The following is a 19995-nucleotide window of genomic DNA, read 5'->3' as shown; positions in this document are numbered from 1 at the left end:
TTCAAGGGGAAAAATAGAACTAGGGTGTTGTTGGGAGGGGGTGTTGGTGCTTTCTCCAGTTTTGGCCTCTTGCTTATACCATAGCAGTAAGTGATTATGACCTTAATTCTTTCATTTTTGGTTCATCGCTTTAGTCAGTTACTACAACACCTGGTAGCTCAGCTCTCTCTCTCCCACTCAGCTGAGTTCCTAATAGCACAAAGAGAAAAATGACTGAAAAATAATGTACTTCTATGACCTGTGAAAAATTTCAAGCAGTTTAACAAAATGCATTTTGACTCACAGGAAAAGAGGAAGCCAGCTGTATGCAGGAAAAAAAGTTAAAAAATAATGGATAAAATTTTCTAATTTTTAAGAAAATTATAAATCCACAGATGTAAGACGTTTAATGAATTCCAGGAATAAAAAAAATTGTATAAGAAGATACAAATTATAATCATTTATAAATATTATGATTGCGTATTTCTGAAAAATCAACAACTTGACTGCAAAAAACAACAACAACAACAAGAAAAACAACTAAGCATGACTTTAAACCTTGAAAATATTATGGAATTAATAAATTTGACCACATAAAATTTTTAATGTCTGTGTAAAAAGTATACTATAAATAAAGGACAAATCCATCATGTGTTTTGCAAAAAGCATGTTTTTACAAAAGCATGATGGAGTTTTATAATATATTTAAAAAACTCTTAATAAAAATACCAACAGACAATGGAAAACAAAGTACACAAATAATGAGTTCACTACAAAAGTGTGTGAAAAGATGCTCAAACTCACTCATAATTAAAGAAATGTAAATTAAAACAACAATATGCAAACGTCTTTTTCCTGTAGGATTGACAAAGGTGACATTTGAAACTTCAGTGTAGCAGTAGTGTGTGGCTTTCATATTCTCACTTTGCTAGACAGAGAGGAATGTGGGAAACTCTGTGGAAGAAAATTTGATCATAATTATCAATAATAAAAATGCAGCCATTCTTTGATACACACAGCAACTAAATTTTTAGAAAATTATTTAAAAAGTACTCTCAGGTGCATTATGATAAATGTGTAAGAATATCTATTACTGCATTTTTGTATTAGTGTAAGACTGGAAAAACCAATACCTAATAATGTGTGGACTGGTGTAAAAAAATTGTTACAATGGAACACAGAGCCAATGATAAAAAGGATAAGATATGGACATGAAATGATTTCCCAGATATATTTTTAAATAAAAAAAAATAATATAAGGTGAAGAAGAGGGTATATACTATGTATTAAAACTATAGAGGATCTAAGAGCAGCCCCCTTCACCTGGAAGCAGGCAAGGAGCATGCTGAAAACACCACTTCTGCATGGGTGGCCCAACACAGCCACTGCCACAGCTGTGGCTGCTGCAATAACAACTTGACACCACAGCAGTGGTCACAGCCACTGTGCAGGCAGCCCACCAGACACTCCACTGCATTCACACAAGGAGAGTCACCAGCAGAGGCTGGAGAAAAGGAGACATTTCTCTTCTCAAAGCCCACTCCAGAGTAATAGAAGAAGCAACTGCTCTACCAGATGGCCAGACATCAATGTAGAGATACTAGAAATATGAAAACCCAAGAGAATATGACACCACCAAAAGAATACAGTAATTCTCAAATACCAGACCCTATAGAGCAGGAAACCCTTGAAATGACTGAAAACAAATTCCAGGCAACAATTTTAAGGAAACTCACTGTGACACAAGAAGACTGAGTCAGAAATATAAAGAAATAAGAAAAAAAAATCAGGACACAAAGGAAGAAAATTACAGAGATCAATATCTTTAAAAAGAATGTAGCAGAATTCACAGAACTGAAAGATTTGCCCAATGAAATAAAAAACATAACCGAGAGCTTAAGCAGCAGACTAGAACAAGCAGAAGAAAGAATTTCTGATCTCGAAGACAGTCTTTTTGGAATAACCCAGGTGGACAGAAAAAAAAGGGACATTTTTTCCCCCCAAAATTTCATTCAAATGTATTTTACACATTAGACAGTTCTTAAGAAGGGCGATTACAGTTTGACACTAAACACTTAAAGGTTTTATTGGCCATATTAATCTTCCTCACAAAAGTTTTTAGTTATCTAGAAGTTCTTAGAATGTCAAAGTAAGAAGAGAAGAAAAACTGACTTATTGAAGGGGCAATGGCATAAGCAGCAACTTGGCAATAATTCCTCAGTGAACTTCATGTGTTCAGGCATCCTTTTTCTCCAGTAAAATTTTGTGCAACTCATGCCTTCTCGCTAGTTTTTACCCAAATCAACATGGTAACTGGGATGGTTGCATTCTAAATCGGTGTCTGCCCACACTAAAAGCTATCTCTTCCGATTTGCTGTAGGTTTTAAATGCAGAGCACCTACACCCTTCTCTTTAAATTCATCGTCTTTGTTGTAAAATAGTGTATACTTTTTGGAGTAAAAAGCATCTTCTTTTACTTCAGTAACTATTACTTTGGGTGCCACATCATTCCCTTCTTCATCTCCACCTTTGCATTCATTACTGCCATGTTCAGCTTGGCTCGCCAATGTTTTAGTGGAAAATGGCAAAGAAAGTGGTTTACTCTGGGTGATATCTTTGCCAAATAAACTGGAGTTTCCAGGGGAAAATGAAAATCCAGTCAGGGGACCAGAGCTTAATGAGCCCAAACAGAGCTATCAATTTTCTTGCCAAAATTAAACGAGGCACTTGTTCCTAGTGATGGGTCCATTTTCTTTTCAGACACAACCTCCATCTTCTTTTCAGATGTATCCTCGCTTTTGCTGCCATGAAACAAAAATGCTGACTCTTGTAATTTTGTTGAACAAAATAGGGACAGAGACTGTGTTTCAACCAACATTTTGTTAGTTTTACTTTCAGCATTGCTACTGCCACTGTTCCCATGTTGCTGTTCAATATTCACTAAATGTTTCTCATAGTCTTTAAAGATAGGTGTCAGATCCCAGAGTGGGCTTGTATTCACATGCTTCACTATCCAGTCCTGAACAAAGCAGTTCAAGGCAGCCAGCTGCTTGTGACAGGCATTCCCAGTGCAGGATTTACTTGCAACAAGGCCAGAGGAGGGGGACTGCTGACTGTCCCCGTTAGTTTTGAGATCTGAAATCTTTCTATCACCCAAGATGGTAGGGCCATTTGCAGCAACAGAACCGAAGGCTGCCATGTGCTCTATTGCTGCCCTTGCACTGGTTAAGGGAGGGGTGGTAGTTATGCTGTTTCCATTCGACAGTCCTTCCAGAGGCTTCCCTCCATCACCACTACCAAATCCAGAAAATCCTCCTGCAGAAGGGACATCCAAACCTTTAAAACCTTTCGTGTCCAGCAACGGACTGCAACCCTCAGTGTCGCGCCCGTACCGGACTGGGACCGGCAACGGGATCGCAACCCTCGGTGTCGCGCCCGCACCTCGCTCAGCCAGTGAGCGGGAACCGGTCTGTATGTGGGATCCGAACCCTCGGCGGGAGCACCGCCGCGCTCTCAAGCGGTGCACTGTAGCAGTGCGCCACCGGGCCGGCCCCAAACCTTTAAAACCTTTAAAGACTTCTCCACTATTAGATTCAAATCCAACATTTCTATGCTTTGCTTTCTTTATGGTTCTTTTCTTCAAGACTTCCTCACTGGCCACCGAAAATGTTCCCACCTCTTCAGCCTCGTCTTCTTGATCCCAATTCTTATCTGTCAATTCCTTCTCGGCAATGCTTTTGGCCATTTTTTTGAACCTCCCCAGTGGCCGTGCAGCACTTGTGGGGTGTGGGCGCAGCAGTGAACAAGGCCGAGGTCGCAGGCGAGGTGCTTGGGTCTGAAACGGCTGCGAGTCACCTCACTGTGTGCACTTGGTCCCTTCCGGTGTGCTAAGAACCTTGAAGGACTTTGTGGTCAGCAAGCCTGGACTCCCAAACACTATGTCCCCCAGGGGCCTCATCTCTCTGTGTACAGTATTGATGGGGAGAGCTCTCCTCTCAACCTAAGATAGCTGGGGAAACAGCATGGAACACGTTCCACATGGCCATTTTGTAACTTGAATCTCAAAAAAAATTTTTTTTAAATGAAGAAACTCTAAGAGAGTTAGCAGACAACTTTAAGTGCACAAGCATTCAAATCATAGGTGTTCCAGAAGGGGAGGAGAAAGGAAAAGCCATGGAAAACCTATTCAATGAAATAATAATGGAAAACTTCCCAGGTATAGGGAGAGACTTGGACCTTCAGATTCAGGAGGCTCAAAGATCTCCCAAAAGATTCGACCCAAAAAGGTCCTTTCCAAGACACATTTATAGTCAAACTGGCAAAGCTCAAAGACAAAGAGAGAATCTTAAAAGCAAGAGAAAAGCATCAAGCCACTTATAAGGAAGCCCCTGACAGACTAACAGCAGACTTATCAACAGAAACTCTATAGGCCAGAAGAAAATGGGATGATATATTCAAAATACTAAAGGAGGAAAACTGCCAGCCAAGAATACTATGCCCAGCAAGGCTGTCCTTCAGGAATGAAGAAAATATAGTATATTTTCTAGACAGACAAAAACTGCAGGAGTTCACCACCACATAACCAGCCCTGCAAGAAATCCTCAAGGTAGTCCTGCATTTGGAATCTGAAAAATGATAATCACTACCATGAATACACAAGAAAGAACAAAATGCACAGTAGAACAAAAATGCAAACAAGAAAGAGAAAGAAACTAAATCTTACCACCACAAAAAACCATAATGACAATGAAACAAAAGCAAACAAACTGTCAGACTCTTTGGAAGATGATAGGGAAACAATTCACTTTTCTAAAACTAATACATAAAAGGGAAAAGTGAAGCATTTATCCCATCTTTCCTATATGAACTTTTCCTCAGGACAATCTTAAATAACTGAGGAGGGAATATTTCCGTCTAGTGAAGTATACCAGCTAGTAAAGAAAGAAGGAAAAAGATAATTAGAGCATGTTATTTTGCAAACCCCTATTGATATAATGAATCTAGCAAATGATCATCAATGACTGTTAATGTCACAGAGAGACGATAAGACATCGTAGGCCTCCTGCAGTAGGAACACGTACCTCTGAAGCCAAGTCTGACCTGAGTGAGACCAAGCCTTAGAATCCAGCAACCAATTATCAGGAAATTTAGGAGACAGTGGAACATGTTAAATGACACTACTGGGATGGAGTCAGCAATCCAGACCTTGGGAAACTTTATGGGGTGAAAGGGAAAAAATTAGATGAAAGGGAACCTATAGATTAAAAGAAACAAGACACAGCTGACATAGTAACTAGTGCAACAAAAAGAAGTTGTTTGGATCCTGATGTAAACAACTCAATTGTAAGACAGAAAGAGTGAGGGAGAGAGAACTGGAGAAATTTAAACATATTTAATGTTAGATTATATTAAGGAATTATTGTTGATTTTTAAAATGTGAAAAAAATGTGAGTAATTGACATCTTACTAGCCAATTCTGTTCAAACTCTCTGTTTTTTACTAATTCAGTCTTGTAGGTGGTGTTTCTAGGAATTCATTCAGTTCATCTAGATGACCTAATTTGTTGACCAACAGTTATTTATAGTATTCCCTTATAACCATTTTGATTTGTGTATATTTGGTAGTAATGACCCCTCTTTCATTTCTGATTTTAGTCATTTGAGTCTTCTCCCTTCTTTCTTAGTACATCTAGGTAATTGTTCGTCAATTTTGTGGATCTTTTCAAAGTACCAAGTTTGGTTTCATTGATTTTTTTTCCCTATTTGTTTCTATTTTCTATTTCTTTTATCTATGCCCTACTTTTTATTATTCACTTCCTTTGCTAGGTCTGGGCTTAGTATACTCTTCATTCTCTAGTTTCTTAAGATGCAAAGGTGATTGCTGATTTGAGATCTAACCTTTTTCTTAATGTAAGCATTTACATTAGATAAATTTTCCTTTTAGCACTGCAAAAAACCAAAACGAAACAAAATACAGGAGTTATTTATTACAAATTTTATTCTAAAGTATGGAAATACTATAATGTGTGTAATTATTCACCCATTTTAGTTATTTCCAGTTTCTAACTTTTAGGTATAAAATCCCAGCATCTCATATCCATTTTTCTTTTGGAATTTAATCGTCTAATTACAGTGTTCAGGTAAATATAAAAATAGCATGTCTATAAATATTTATGAAGTCCTTAATCTATGTTTTCAAATTTTCTTTCAGATATTTTCACCAGTGTGCATTCTATCATGGCGCTATCGTTTTTGAACTGTCTATGATAAATTGATGGGTGAAAAAATGTATCCATCTTATTTTGTTGTTAATGTGAAATGTAACCTTTTGTAACATGTGCATTTGACATTAATACTTCTTTTCCTTCTTTTTTCTTCTTTTTTTGATAAATTATGTGAGTTTGTTCTTCCTATAGGGTATTTTTTTTCTATTTAATTTATGAGATCTCTACATATTAAGAATTTTTAGTATTAGTACATTGTTAACCTTTTTCTCATTTGCCTTTAATGACTGAAAAGAAAGATTTTAACTCATTAAAAAAAGAATAAAAAGTATGCATTTAAAAAATAAACAAACAAAAATAAAGAACATAAAAAATTTAAAAAAAATAATACTATAGAGGGTGTGTGTGTATGTGTAATGCATCCACGCTGGTATATAAGCTGGAGTGTGCATAGACTATATCAGGGATAACTGTAGTTGCATCTGGTCAGGGAAATTAGAAGCCTACAAATAGAAGAACACTTACATATCACTATATGCCTTAAACATTTTTTTAAAACCCTTTTAGATTCTCTGCATGTTAAAAAGTTTTAAGTTAACAACAGATTTTCATGTTTGTAGGCATGCAGGCTGAGAGTAGTCATTCTTGTAAAGAAGGCTATTTTCGAAATAAAGTAGATCCTTGGTATTCAAAAGTTGAATAATTGTGGCTTCAAGTATATGAGTTATCTGGAAAGTTCATTGCATGTAGTAATTTATAATCTTGCTAAAATTTGATTTTAAATAAGTTAACTGATTACATTGAGCATAGTCATCTGCACAGTATTTACAATTTTGATTTTGCTGTGTTGGTTTGTAATTTATCTAGTCTGCCTAGTAATCCTTATAATGTGATAAAAATTGTGTGTGCATGTGCATGTTCTGTCAGTGAAAGAAAATAAATCCATGAAGCTGCAACTAGGCAAATCAAAGTTTTTCACAAATCACAGAAAAGAGTGCTGGCTGTAACATTTCTTTAGATTTATGCTCTGAACACAGTTCACAAAACCTACACAATGAAACAAAGGTAAAAGTATATATGAAAGAACAAAACTATTTGTTTCTTATTTTCTAGTTGAGCATAAGGCCTCGGCTAAGAACTTTTTCAAGTCTTCGTGCCATTCATATTGTGTACATTTGGAAGATTCGCTAAAGTTACTAACATATCCTTAAAATTGTTATTTTTTTGTCCCCCCTTTATTAGGCATTTGTTGTATTCTTCCTCAGTCCTCCGAAGTGACCAGAACAGAACCTTTGCCTGGCTACCTGTACAGTGAATGCTTGTGAAGGAAGAACCATGCTTTTTATTACAAAGTTTGGGTATCATTCAATGAAGACAATAAAATAATCTCTCTGTAATGAATTCCATGCAAGTTTAGATGTTTGGTTTTATAACACTTTGCAGCAAGGATCACTAAAGGGCATGTAGGGAAGAAAAGGCTTTCAACCTTAAGCCACTATTTTATACATACCAACTAAGTAAGAATAAGCTCAAAGTGATAATCTCTCCATAGTGTCACAATTACAGTACAGTAAGCACACTGTATCCCAACCACTTATCCGTTACAACTGTTCATGGAGTTCTGTCTTAACTGAGATGACTTTACCCCTTTCAATATGTAACATGTAGCTATGCAAATTAAAATTTTTTGCCATTTGAAAATCACATTCTTGAGTAATCATGTATCAAGTAAAAATAAAGATAAATAAAACCAGCTATATGAATAAAGGTGCCCATGCAGCATTATTTATACTATTAAAAAAAAAGTTTGAAATAATCTAAGGAAATGGTTCCATTTTGTGGTACCTTAATTCGATGCAACATAATTATTGTGCTACTTCAATAAGGACCACATCCAAAACATGGAAATATTTATTATGAACTATGTGGAAAGCAAAAACATATACTATAATATCAATCATAACTTATTTAAAAATTTCTTGGGTTGAAACTTGTGCCCTACTTTACTTTCTGAGCTTACTTCCTTCAGTATACATGGCTTCTCAAAAGAGTTGGTGTATTAATCAAAACTTACTATGAAGAAAAATGTCCTACAAAATGAACACAGATTAGATAACTTATTTTGTCTTCAATTTATTGCTATAATTTAGTGCTCTGGAGAGGTATTGCTGAGAGGTCTGCCCCGGGAGTGAAATATACTCCATTTATTTTCCATGTGTAAACTATAAAACTAGATGGCTAAGAAACTGGTGATGGCAGAAAAGTACTATCTTTGTCTTAATGTCAATTTAAATGGGCCAAGCGGCCAAAATATTTACAGGTATCACTTGAAGTAACCTCATTGCTAGATGTGAAAAATCAAATTTCTATTTAAATAAATTATGATCCAAGTATATGCTTCACAAAATAATTGATTTTCACAAGGAATTCCTTCAGGTATTTCTTAAAAATCAAACTCAACTGATACATTTAATATTAATTGCTAGGAAAATTTGGCTTAAATAATCTCAAATTGAATCTTTTTTGCATGTGTTAAGATATACCTGTGCCAAGAAGTAGTTGTTGAGTTAATCCAGATCATTTAGTTGTTCATTTTCCTGTTCAAGCTCAGCAAATTTATTAGTGACTTCTCCATAACATTGCGTTTACACTTAAAACACATAATGACAAGATAAGAATTCTATGCTGTTCCTTAAAGAGATATTCCCAGTGTTGCATTTGTGATTTTGCATTTCAGTCTTCATTCTCTGACCTCTCTTAATTATTACTTGCTTCTGAGAAGGGAGAGTCTCCCTGTTGCTGGTGGGTCAACATCTCATAAAAACATCCATTACAGAAAGTGCATGAACAACTGCCAAGCCCAAGGCTAACTTAGACACATCTAGAAGTTTCTCTGTCACCATCCTCCATCACTAGAGCAGAGTTGCCAGAGCTGCCACAGACTCACACGATGAATGAGACACTGGCGGAATCCAGATTGGACTTTGCAGCTGAAAAATATGTGGCTTAGCCTCTTAGCTGCTTAGTTACAGAGGCACAGATGCCTCCCTGAAAGCTTAACAGAAGGTGGGAAACTTTATTTTAAAGCTTCATCTGTGCAGGAAAAAATTGAAAGCATTTCTCTTTAGTTTATTAACTTCGTTTATTAAACTAAGCAGAGTGACAAAAGGGCTAAGTGAATCCTGGAAATCTGCAGTTTAGATATCTCATTTATACGTAGTGTAATGCATTAAGTGAAAGGAATTAATAGAATCATAGATTTAGAAAAGATGGTCTCTATTTAGCTTATTAGGTCTAAATTACCCATGTGATGTATAATACTTTTATTACCTGTGTTCTAACGGAATGAATTGAATTTTTCTTGTCATTTCATTTAATTACAACTACATAATATATCTCAAATATTGAACTATAGTCAAAAAGTGTGAATATTTAAGTACTTCTTTTACTGCTCATTTGTAAATATTAATTATTAAATGTCTCCTAAGAAAAATGTGCAATAAATATTTGTTTTTGATGAAAAATGGTATGAAAGTAATCCCCAATGAATGATTATGAAATTTAATTTTTAGTGTAAACATTCATAATATTCAGCCAATATCGGCTTTTCTATTCACTTTGGGTTTTAGGAATGATTTATATGGAATAAGTAATTAGGGAAGCAGGAGGACATCTGCCTGGCCAGATGGATCAGTTAAGCTAACTCTAGCAATAAGTAAATAGAATAAAAGATGTCACAACTGGATAACCTCCCCTTTTAACCAGATATGAGATCTCTAGAGTAATAGCTTACAGGCAGGCATATCTATTCTATATAGTTTACTGAGCATCTGATCTATGACAGACACCGAATAAGATATCGAGATTCAAAAATATGTCAAGATTTAAAAGACCATGTTCCTTTCTGTAATAAGCTCAGTCTAGTGGTCCTAGGAAGGTATGCCAATTAGTCCTTAAAATACGGCGTCATTTACAGTACAATTGAAATAGGTATAGTTTGCTGTAGGATTATAGTGAATAATCACTAACTGCTTCAGGTAGTATAGGGAATATACCCCCAAATGACATTGATTTTTGGATGTTCCTAAGGAGGAGAAGGGCATTTCATATAGAGGACACAATTTTTGCCTTGGGATGGAGGCAGGAACTGGTGCAGGTGCTGCGGGCGTGAATGTGCAGTGTGGCGAGTGCGGAATGTCTCTGCAAGATGTGCAGTGTGGCGAGTGCGAAATGTCTCTGCAAGAACGCCGAGAGGTGAGCCTCTTCCCACAGAGGTTACTGCATAAATGGCCTTATTAGTTAGCCACATTACAGTATCTTGGCTCAGTTTGTAGGAGAATTTATAAGTTTGGAGAATAACATAATCAGATCTTCCTTTTTTAAAAAAAATGAATCGAATAGGCTCCGTGCCCTGAAGGAATTTATAATACAAGGGGGAGCGGTGGGTGGTTAGCAGCAAAGTAAACAACAAAGGAATGAGTCAATGCTTTGGAAAGAAGATGAAATCGAGATGAGCGCAGGTAACCCAGAGGATATTCAAGTTAGGTGTGACCGACTATGACCAAAGGAACCGGAAAGAACCAGAAAAGGAACAGTCTGAAGGACATTGCCCCCCCCCCTTCCCCCCCCCCCCCCATCGTCAGATCTTCCTTTTGAAATGTGTTCGACAGATTGGAGAAAGATATGAGAGTGGGGATGACACAGAGATGAACTATGAGCCCATGTATGTCAGGATTCCAGCAGATGGCACACCCAACCTAGGATAAACCAAAGAGGGTGTGAACATGGATTAATTTCAAAGGTATGGGCAGAGTGTAGGGGAATCACAAGTGATAGTGCATTAACTGGGTACTATGGGCAAAGGCATGAGGATAATGAAAGGTTATAGAAACTTGAACAAAGAGAGTCATGGAATGTGGGTGGCCTCAAAAGGAGCAGTGAACTTCTGTCACGACACAGTCATCCTTAAAGACCTCACAGCAAGGGAACCAGGGATTAAATCATTCTTTCCTCATTAGCCTCCCTCTAAAACTCTCCATTGGCCGAACTTAACCTGAAACCAGAGGGCATGTCTTCTTAGGGTGCAGAGCCAGGTAGAGAAGGCTGGCAAGTAAATCTTGAAGAGCATGCCAAAGACATCCAGTATTGTAGCGATTCTACTTTAATAACGTAAGCAAGAGTCTTGGGGATAGAGAGGAGGGAGGAATTTAAAAAATATGTAAAAAGCAGAATAACTAGGACATGGCCTAATTGTACCAAATGAGCAGTAAGTAATAGTCAAATATAATTCTAATATTTATAGCTTGGGTAACTGAAGAGATGCAAGTGATGGTGTTGGTGACATTTTAATCATCCATCTTGTTCCTTCTGCAGATCTGGACCATTTCCCTTTCAATTCTAGACAATTACTCTCCCATCCTTAAGTTTAGGCTCATCCTCTTTAGAAATTCATACTAGTAACCCAACTATAATCCTTCTTGCCCTATAATCTAGTGACCCCATTGACCTCCCTGTCATTTGTGTGGTTCACGGAACGCTGAGTCCTAGCTTGCACTTCTCATCTTCGCCCCCTCCTAGGTAATTGCAGAATCCATGAGGATTAGATTTATCAAAAGCTAGACCTTATTTCAGCTACTTTTTCTCTGCATGACACGTGGGTCTTGGTATCACCCAGAACTTCTGTACTTTAGAAACATTTTCTTTCTTAATTACATCTAAGAAGTACTGCACATCAGTGTTAACTCTGACAAGTTCTTATTCTTTCAGCCTTTCCTTTTTTGTGTCTGCTGTATATTGTCTAAACACATTAATTAAACTATGAATAAGATACACCCCTGACTCAGAGGAAAGAGGATTATTCTGCCTATCAAGGTTAGGCTTCACAAAGAATGTAAATGTAACACGTAACTCAAATACTGAAAGATTAGAAGTTTGTTAGTTCTACGAAAGGAATTCTAAGTAGACGGAATATTATGCTCAGCCATGCAAAGGTACAAAATACTGTGCATGTTAGGGACTGCAAGTAGTTCATTGCTAGATAGAATGATAGGGTAGAGGACTGCAGATTCCTGAAGTAAAAATAGTGAGAAAAATTAACTAGGTAAATCTCATCTCTTTTTATTATGACACTACCAGAATGGAAATTTGGAAAAATAACTATCACTGTCAAAGAATCAATTCAGTAATAGGTATAAAAGAACTATAATATCTCTTTATTAATATATAGATAGGCAGATATAACAACCACATACACGGACAATGGCTTATGTATTATATTAGCCAGCTTGGGCTGCTATAACAAAATGCCACAGACTAGATGGCTTAAACAACAGAAATTTATTTTCTTACAATTCTGGAGGCTGGAAAGTCCAAGATGAAGCAATGTGTATGGTTTCTCTTCTTATAAGAATGTTTATTTTATTGGATTGGGGCTCCACCCTCATTACTTCATTTAATCTTAATTACTTTCTTACTCCAAGTATAGCCACATGGGGAATTAGGGTTTCAACATACGAATTAGGAGGGTGGGGGGCGCAAACCTTCAGTCCATACCATCTATCCACATCTAAAGTGTGAAAATAGTGAAGCCAATTACTCTACAAAAATAATCAGCCACTTCATTAGATGCATTAGCCAATCTGTCAAAGGCTAAGCCTTACTCCTTTTTTGTAGCTCATACTAAATAAAAAATATACTTGTTATTGTTTATGATCAAAGTATACAGAGTTGACTTTCAAATTTTATTTCTTGTGTTTTTTGCACAGTCGGTTGAGTTCTGAGTGGTTTTTTTTAGTAAAAATTTTTCCTTAGCAGATGTCCATGACAGATTGTGTAAAATGAGACCGTCGATAGGTGGATGCTATTGAGCAGAGAAGTGCTGCTCTTCATAAAGAATTTGCCAGACCAGAATAGTGGCTAAGCAAGTCCATTACGAACAATTTAACAGCTCTAACAGCCTTAGAATTTATAGCATACTGTATCACAAATAACTAAAGTTCCATAAAATGCCAGAATAGTTTTCATCTCTATCTTTATACTAGAATCTTCATTTAATTCTCATGCAAACTAGTAGCATCACAATAGTATTGTTACTTTGATCTCACAAAGTTAACTAGGGAATGCTGTGTGCCAATCATCTTGTGTTTATTTTCCACTATAAATTCACAATTTTTACTTCATATGAATGACAATTCTGTGCTGTCTACTATAGTCTGGTCATTCTGCCTTGCACCCTGAGCAGAGCACTTTAATGTCAAATGTAGAGCTCTGATTGGAGATCAGTGTAGCTTCATCATCAGCTCTCTAGTTTATCCAGATGGAGCTGGTTTCACCCAATGTGTCATTTTTACATTAAATGAACAATTTCAGTCTTATGTGTCAAAGAAAAATGAATTTTTTTTTTTCCTTTGTGAATGAACTTAAAAAGTTTGGAGAAAAATATCGAGGCTTTCAAGAACAAGATAAATGTATTTGAAGAACATCTTTTCTAATGTATCATTGAAGCATGTTTAATTTTGCTTATAATTTTTTAACTTTCTTTTTCTATTTCTGTCTATCTATTACAGTTAATGCCCTAAAATTGACCATCAATATCAATTTTTCCTTTAGCCAAGTTAGAATACCTAAGGTCTATTTCTCCTTCCTCTAGGAGACAAATCTTCTGTGTTAACAAGTTCTCTTCCCTGGTGCCCCTTGGCAAAGGAAGGGTGGAGATCCTGGACTTCCAAAGTGTGGGTTGGTGATTAATGACCACAGAGAAAGTACTTCTAATTGCTATTAATGAGCTTTTCAGGCTTCCATCTAAGCACCTTAATCACTGCACTGCCATTTTCTCTTCACACCTGTCCCACCATTAAATAGAGCTCCTCAGGGCAGGACTGTTTTATATAGTTTTATATTCCTAGGACCTAGCACTTTGCTTGTTTCATTATGAATATCAAAAATGTTTAACTCCAAGAAATAGTACTTGGGAGTGCTTAAGAGCATGGTCTTCCAAATCAAACAGACCTCATTTTGAGTTCTGACTTTGCCAGTGATACCTGGGTGACCTTAGGCAAATGTAGTCAACATTTGTTATTTTCATTCTTACCATTATTCCTGTTTTCTTATTTCTGTGGCAGAATCCTGGTTTTTCCCTCCTTTTTTGGGGAGAAGAGGATGTAGACTGTGTGGTCTGAGCACATCCCCAGTTGGAAAGATGGTCATGTGATTCAGGCTAAATAATCCACATGTTCATCCACCAGAGACAGTGACTAGCTCAGAGACAGGCTCATCATCCAAGTTGGGCTCCTGCGAGGGAGCCCAGAGTTGCCAAAACCGTGGAGAAGAAAGAGCCTCTTTTCAGCTAGGAATTAGCAGAAGGGGTGAGATAGAGCCACAATGTGCAGTTGACCTCCCAGAGGAAAGAGACATGATATGGAAAGAACACAGGTCCTGATACAATCATTTGGATTCTATCTCTGGAATTTTCAGCTATGCAAATCAATAAATTCTTTTTTTTTTTTTAACTTAAAGCATTTTGAATTAGATTTTCTGATACCTGTAATTGAAAGGATCCTGACTAAATTATCAAGTTATTTAACTTTAAGACTCAGTGTCTACATGTATAAAATAGGGATAATGCAGAATTTACAATTAGATTAAGGGGTTTTAATGATACAATATAAAATTATACATTATATATTAATAATTGTAAAAATAATAGCCATTACTTTTATAGATTTATGTCTCAAGCACTGTTGTAAATGTTTTACAAATATTAACTCGTTAATCCTTGCAACAACTCCTCGAGTTAGATATTTTGCCAATTGAGATGCATAGAATTTAAGGAACTTGTTTACAGTCACAGAGCTCAGAAATGGCAAGGGTGGGAATTCAAGCCTGAAGAGTTTGACTCCAGAGTTTATGTTCATAATCACTGTCTTATACTGTCCCTCAGCAATGATCATCACTCTCAGTGCCTGACCCAAAGTAAGGTGCCACAAGCTTCTCATTACATAACGTAGGGTCCAGGGTCTCCTAAATGCCCAGGCATTTGTGGTTGCTAAAAGGTCTGAAACAGGAAATGAACCAGTTATAACCCTTTGTTCTGAGTTTTTGTTCTTGCAGGAGGCGGCAGGAAGTCATGAACCATGAAATACTAGACTGTCTTCAAAAATATCAGCTGAAACTGAAATACAGGCCCCAGAGATGAACTTTGGTGAGTCTCTCCCCAAGGAGGAGCTGGGATCTCCACACCTATCTGCCCCTGTTTTATTTTATATTAAGTTTTTTGGTGGCTGGCTGGTTCATCTGTCCCTGTTTCATGTCATGGGTCAACTACGACGTGAAGTCTCAATTTGCCACCTATAGACTGTACTAGCTGAGGGCTTAAGGCTTAGCCTGTGTGACAACTTGCTGAGGTCCTGCTGTTGCCAAAGGCCACATTCCTTCCTGGGTCCAAATTCAAATTTGGCTTCAGAACTGACCAGTGAACTATGTACCATAGTTAACCAATCCAAATTGAACAAGCTGTATCTTTCATTTACATGAGATGACCTCAGTGAGAACTTGGGCAGGAATAGCCAGGACTTTAACTATATGAGGGGACCCCTTTCCCTTGTTTGGGGAGACACTGCTTTGGGAGCTATCCTCAGTATTCTCCTTACTTGTAAGTAATAAAGCCTTTTCCTCCTACCCTGGTCTTGGTTGCACTCTCTGAGGAATGAATCTCTGTTGTCTGGCAACAATTATCGCTCTTAGAATTTGCAGGTTTTCACTGATTGAATAATTTCTTTGTTTCTACAGCAAGTGTTGCACCTGTGCATAGCAGATGTTATTTTAAAGCAGTGGCTCTCACATTGGAGCCTGCATCCAAATCACCTGCAGGGCTTGTGTAAGCACAGTCTGCGTCCGCACCCCCACTCTCCAGCTTCTGATTCCTTAGCTCTGGTGTGGACAAGTAATTGGCATCTCTAAGGAGATTCATGGAAAGCTGAAGTAGCTGCCCCACCCACTGCCATTCCATGAGAACCACTGCTTTAAGGGAACACTGTCAAAAAAAAAAAAATGAACACTGTGATGATTCAAGTAGATACATGTGCCAAGGTTGGAGAGGAAGGGTACAGGGAGATATTTCTTCCTCTTATAACCCTACGGGGACATATTTTACTGTTTCTGGGATTTGAAGGGTTTAAGCAGGTTCATAAAGTCTCCTAAATTACTTAAGTTCTAAAATTTCAAAGGGAGTTGAATCAAGTATTTGTATCTAAAATTCTGACAGTGAGATCTGGGTCTGTGTGGGAAAGTGGGCCTATTTTACATTGTTCAATAGCAGATTGATTTAAAAATATAAGAACTCCATATTTCTAAAAGACATATTTATTTTCCCCACTAAAGTGTTGCTCAGGAAACAGAGTATAACTCACCCTGACTCATATCATCTAGATAGGAATGTCTTAAAATCCCATTCCATATCCTGGGAAGAAATTAATTATTTTCCCAAATTCTGCAAGTTTATAGGGCTTATGTCTGTATTTTATTTTTTTGTTGTTGTTGTTCCTGAATTCTATATTTCATTTTATATCTTCCTGTGCCTTTTTGGCTTTGACCCACATGTGGGAGTCCATCTGTTTTCCTTAGTTTGACCAAAACCAAATAAAAACATCCACACAAAGCTTTGTGTATGTGTGGATTTGGAACATTCAGGGAGATGGGGTAAGCTTTACATTCCAGTCAAAAAAAAAAAAAAACGAATGACCATCACACGCCTCCGTGCTAAAAATCAAAGTTCCTTGGCTACTCTCACTTGTTACTTCCCCATTCTCTTTCTTATTTCATTTTTTCTCCCTCTCAGACACAAGTGAAAAAATTAGAAGATGCAAAAAGGATAACAAAACTGGAATAATATTCTGTTCTGCAGTTTCTTTTTACCCCCAACCTCAGCTTTGGCCTCACTTTCTTTTCTAGACACTATGAATGCTTTGAAATTATTTTTTGTATTGACCTGATAAGGTTCCTTAGGGAATGCACCATTCTGTCCCTCTGAGTGTTGTTTACTGTGGGAGAGAATAACGTGTTTTGTTGTTCTAATTACATAGGTAGCATGACTTTGAGTTACTGGCACAGGATGAGGAAAGAGACTTAACATTACCTTCCCTGCTAACCCCAACACTAAAATTCCTTTAATGGAAATATAGACTTCCATTTCCACAATATGGCAATTATTAATGGCACTTCAGCTTAAACTCATAAAAAGATATAAATGACTAATATGTACTTCCAGACTTCACAATGCTGATTGAAAGATCTAGTCACATAACCCATATTCCTCTTTTAGCTCCCACCCGTACACTAGAACCTCCCATTCTCCTTACAAAGTTTTGCAGCGTTTTCTGGGACTTCATACATGCTGAGACAGTGCACGTTCTGAGAGCTCTAGTGTGTTTCCAACATTGCTATCCCATGATTCTCCCAAACTTCCAGTTCTCCTGATCTCAGGACATGGGGAAATGAAGGGAGTCATGTAGAAGGAAGTAGGTTCACCTCTTTTTAAGTACTGGACACACACCCCCTTTTTTTAATCACCTGAGAGCCAAAGTTGCAATTCTTGTCTCAAAAAGCATCTCATGAAAACATCATCATCACCTTCTGCCCTCATAGCTCTTTATCTTACAGAGGGACTCTCCGTGACAGTAGGAAGAAGAGAAGACACATCAGACTAGGGAGCCTTGTTAAAGCTTCACGAGCTGCACCCCACACCTCTCCTCAAGTAGAATAGCTCTGCTGCTTAAGGGGAGCTTCTTTGGGGAGTGTTATAACCCTTAGGGGTGCATGAGTGAAAAAAAAATTGATAATTCTTCTCTAGAACAGTGGTTCTCAAACCTGGCTTCAAAGTAAAATCAGCTGAAGAGCTTTCGAAAAATACCTAAGCCCTGAGAACCATATTGGGCCAATTAAACAAGAACATCTGGAAGCAGGATTGAGCTTGAGTTTTCATTTGTTTATTTTATTATATACTTTTTTAGCTTCTGTAGTAGTCAGCTTGGGCTGCCATAACAAAATACCATGGGGTGGGTGGCTTAAACAACAGAAATGTATTTTCTCACAGTTCTGGAGGCTGGAAAGTCCAAAATCAAGGTGCTGGCAAGGTAGGTTTAATTCTGAGGTCTCTTCTTAGCTTATAGGTGGCTGCCATCTCCCTGTTTAAACTCATGATCTCTTCTTTGTGAGTGCAGGTGAGAAAGCAAGCACTCTAGTGTCTCATCTCGTAAGGGCACTAATTCCATTATTAGCATCCCACCCTCATGGCCTCATCTAATCCTGATTACCCCCTAAAAGTCCCATCTCCAAACACTATTACATTGAAGGTTAGGACTTCAACATATGGATTTGGGGGAACACAAAGTTCATCACAGCTTTCAGTCCATCACAGCTTTCCAAGTGATTCTAACATGTTGCCAGAATGAAACTACTCTTTTAAGGGCTGTATAGGGCAGGAAAATATCTTTCCTCTACTTTTTTGTAGTTTCATGGCCATGGCCCCTTTAACAAAAGAGAGATTCACAAGAGAAAAGGATACAAATTTATTTGTGTTTTATGTGACATGGGAGCCTTCATAAGGAAATGAAGACCCAAAGAAATAGTTAAACTTGAGTATTTTTACACTGAGTTTGATGAGGAGTGGACTGTTGTAGAGAAAAAGGATTGGACAAAAGACTATGATCAAATGATAATAAAACGGGAGGGGGGAAAAAGGAACGGGTGAAGGGCCACAAAAATCAACTACAATCTATATTGAGAAGTTAAAATTAAAACTAATAATAATAAAAAAAAAATGGGATAACCTAGCAAGGCCTGTTTGTTAAGACTCTTCTCTGTGCCCCTGTGTCTTCAGAAATAAGGATGTATGAAGTCGCTCTGGGTATAGGGAGGGCACCTCTTGAATGAGTGTCTTATGACCTGTTATAGGAGAAGGTCAAAAAATCCATCTCAGGTTTTATGAGCTGCTGCAGGGGAGAATGACAGGGGAAAGGTGAGAGTGGCCCCTCATCTGTGATTTTCTCAAATTTCTTCAGCTTAAAATATTTTAGGGTAGTGTGTTCTGAACCCCATCAGCTGCAAACCAACCATTGGACTGTTTTGTTGTTTTGTTTTTAACTTTTCTTTGTCCCCTTAATGTATGTAGTAAAAAGATTTGCATTGGAAGGTATTCCATAAGTATTTGCTGAATAAATGAGTGGTGCTATATAAAGCAGGGGCTTTACAGTAATATCCTCGGCATGCCTTTGCAACCTTATGAGAATCACTGGTTTGGAATTCTTAATCTTCTTCTCTCTACTTTTACTACCTAATTCCCCAAAAGACAACTATACATTAATATGATTGTAAACAGAAGTATCAAACAAAATTCTCAACCACACAGAAGGCAAATTTAATTAACGTTTGCAAAATATCATAACTGTGAGACACACATCAACAGTTAAATGATTTATAGATTTGTTAAAAAATAAATTTCAAAATTATTCTCTCAATTTTGAGTCATCCAAGAAATATCATGTAAAAAACATATAGGCCACAGTTGTTATATTAAGACACGGGAAAAGAGAATATCTGTTCAATTATTTCTTAAATGAGAATATTTTTGGTATGTGTGCAAATCAGAGTTTGCTTTTAGTATATCAGAGATTTTCTTTAGTTATCCCTCAATACCACATATTGAATGGCATTAAATTTCACATCATGTCCATTAAGTAACTTGGTATTAGATTAGTGAGTTTCCCTGTCATGTAGGGAAGGGTCACAAGATGTTTGCT

At 37.2% G+C, this 19995-nt stretch overlaps 1 pseudogene; it reads right to left on the bottom strand.

Moving 5' to 3' along the window:
- Window positions 1-2214: 2214 nt before the first annotated feature.
- Window positions 2215-3732, bottom strand: LOC103585698 (annotated as a pseudogene).
- Between the last annotated feature and the right edge of the window lie 16263 nt (window positions 3733-19995).

The sequence above is a fragment of the Galeopterus variegatus genome, unplaced genomic scaffold (genome assembly GCF_000696425.1).
Source record: "Galeopterus variegatus unplaced genomic scaffold, G_variegatus-3.0.2 Scaffold0, whole genome shotgun sequence".
Lineage (NCBI taxonomy): Eukaryota > Metazoa > Chordata > Mammalia > Dermoptera > Cynocephalidae > Galeopterus > Galeopterus variegatus.
Note: the sequence above shows the minus strand (reverse complement) of the source record. Positions and strands in the feature narration are given on the sequence as shown.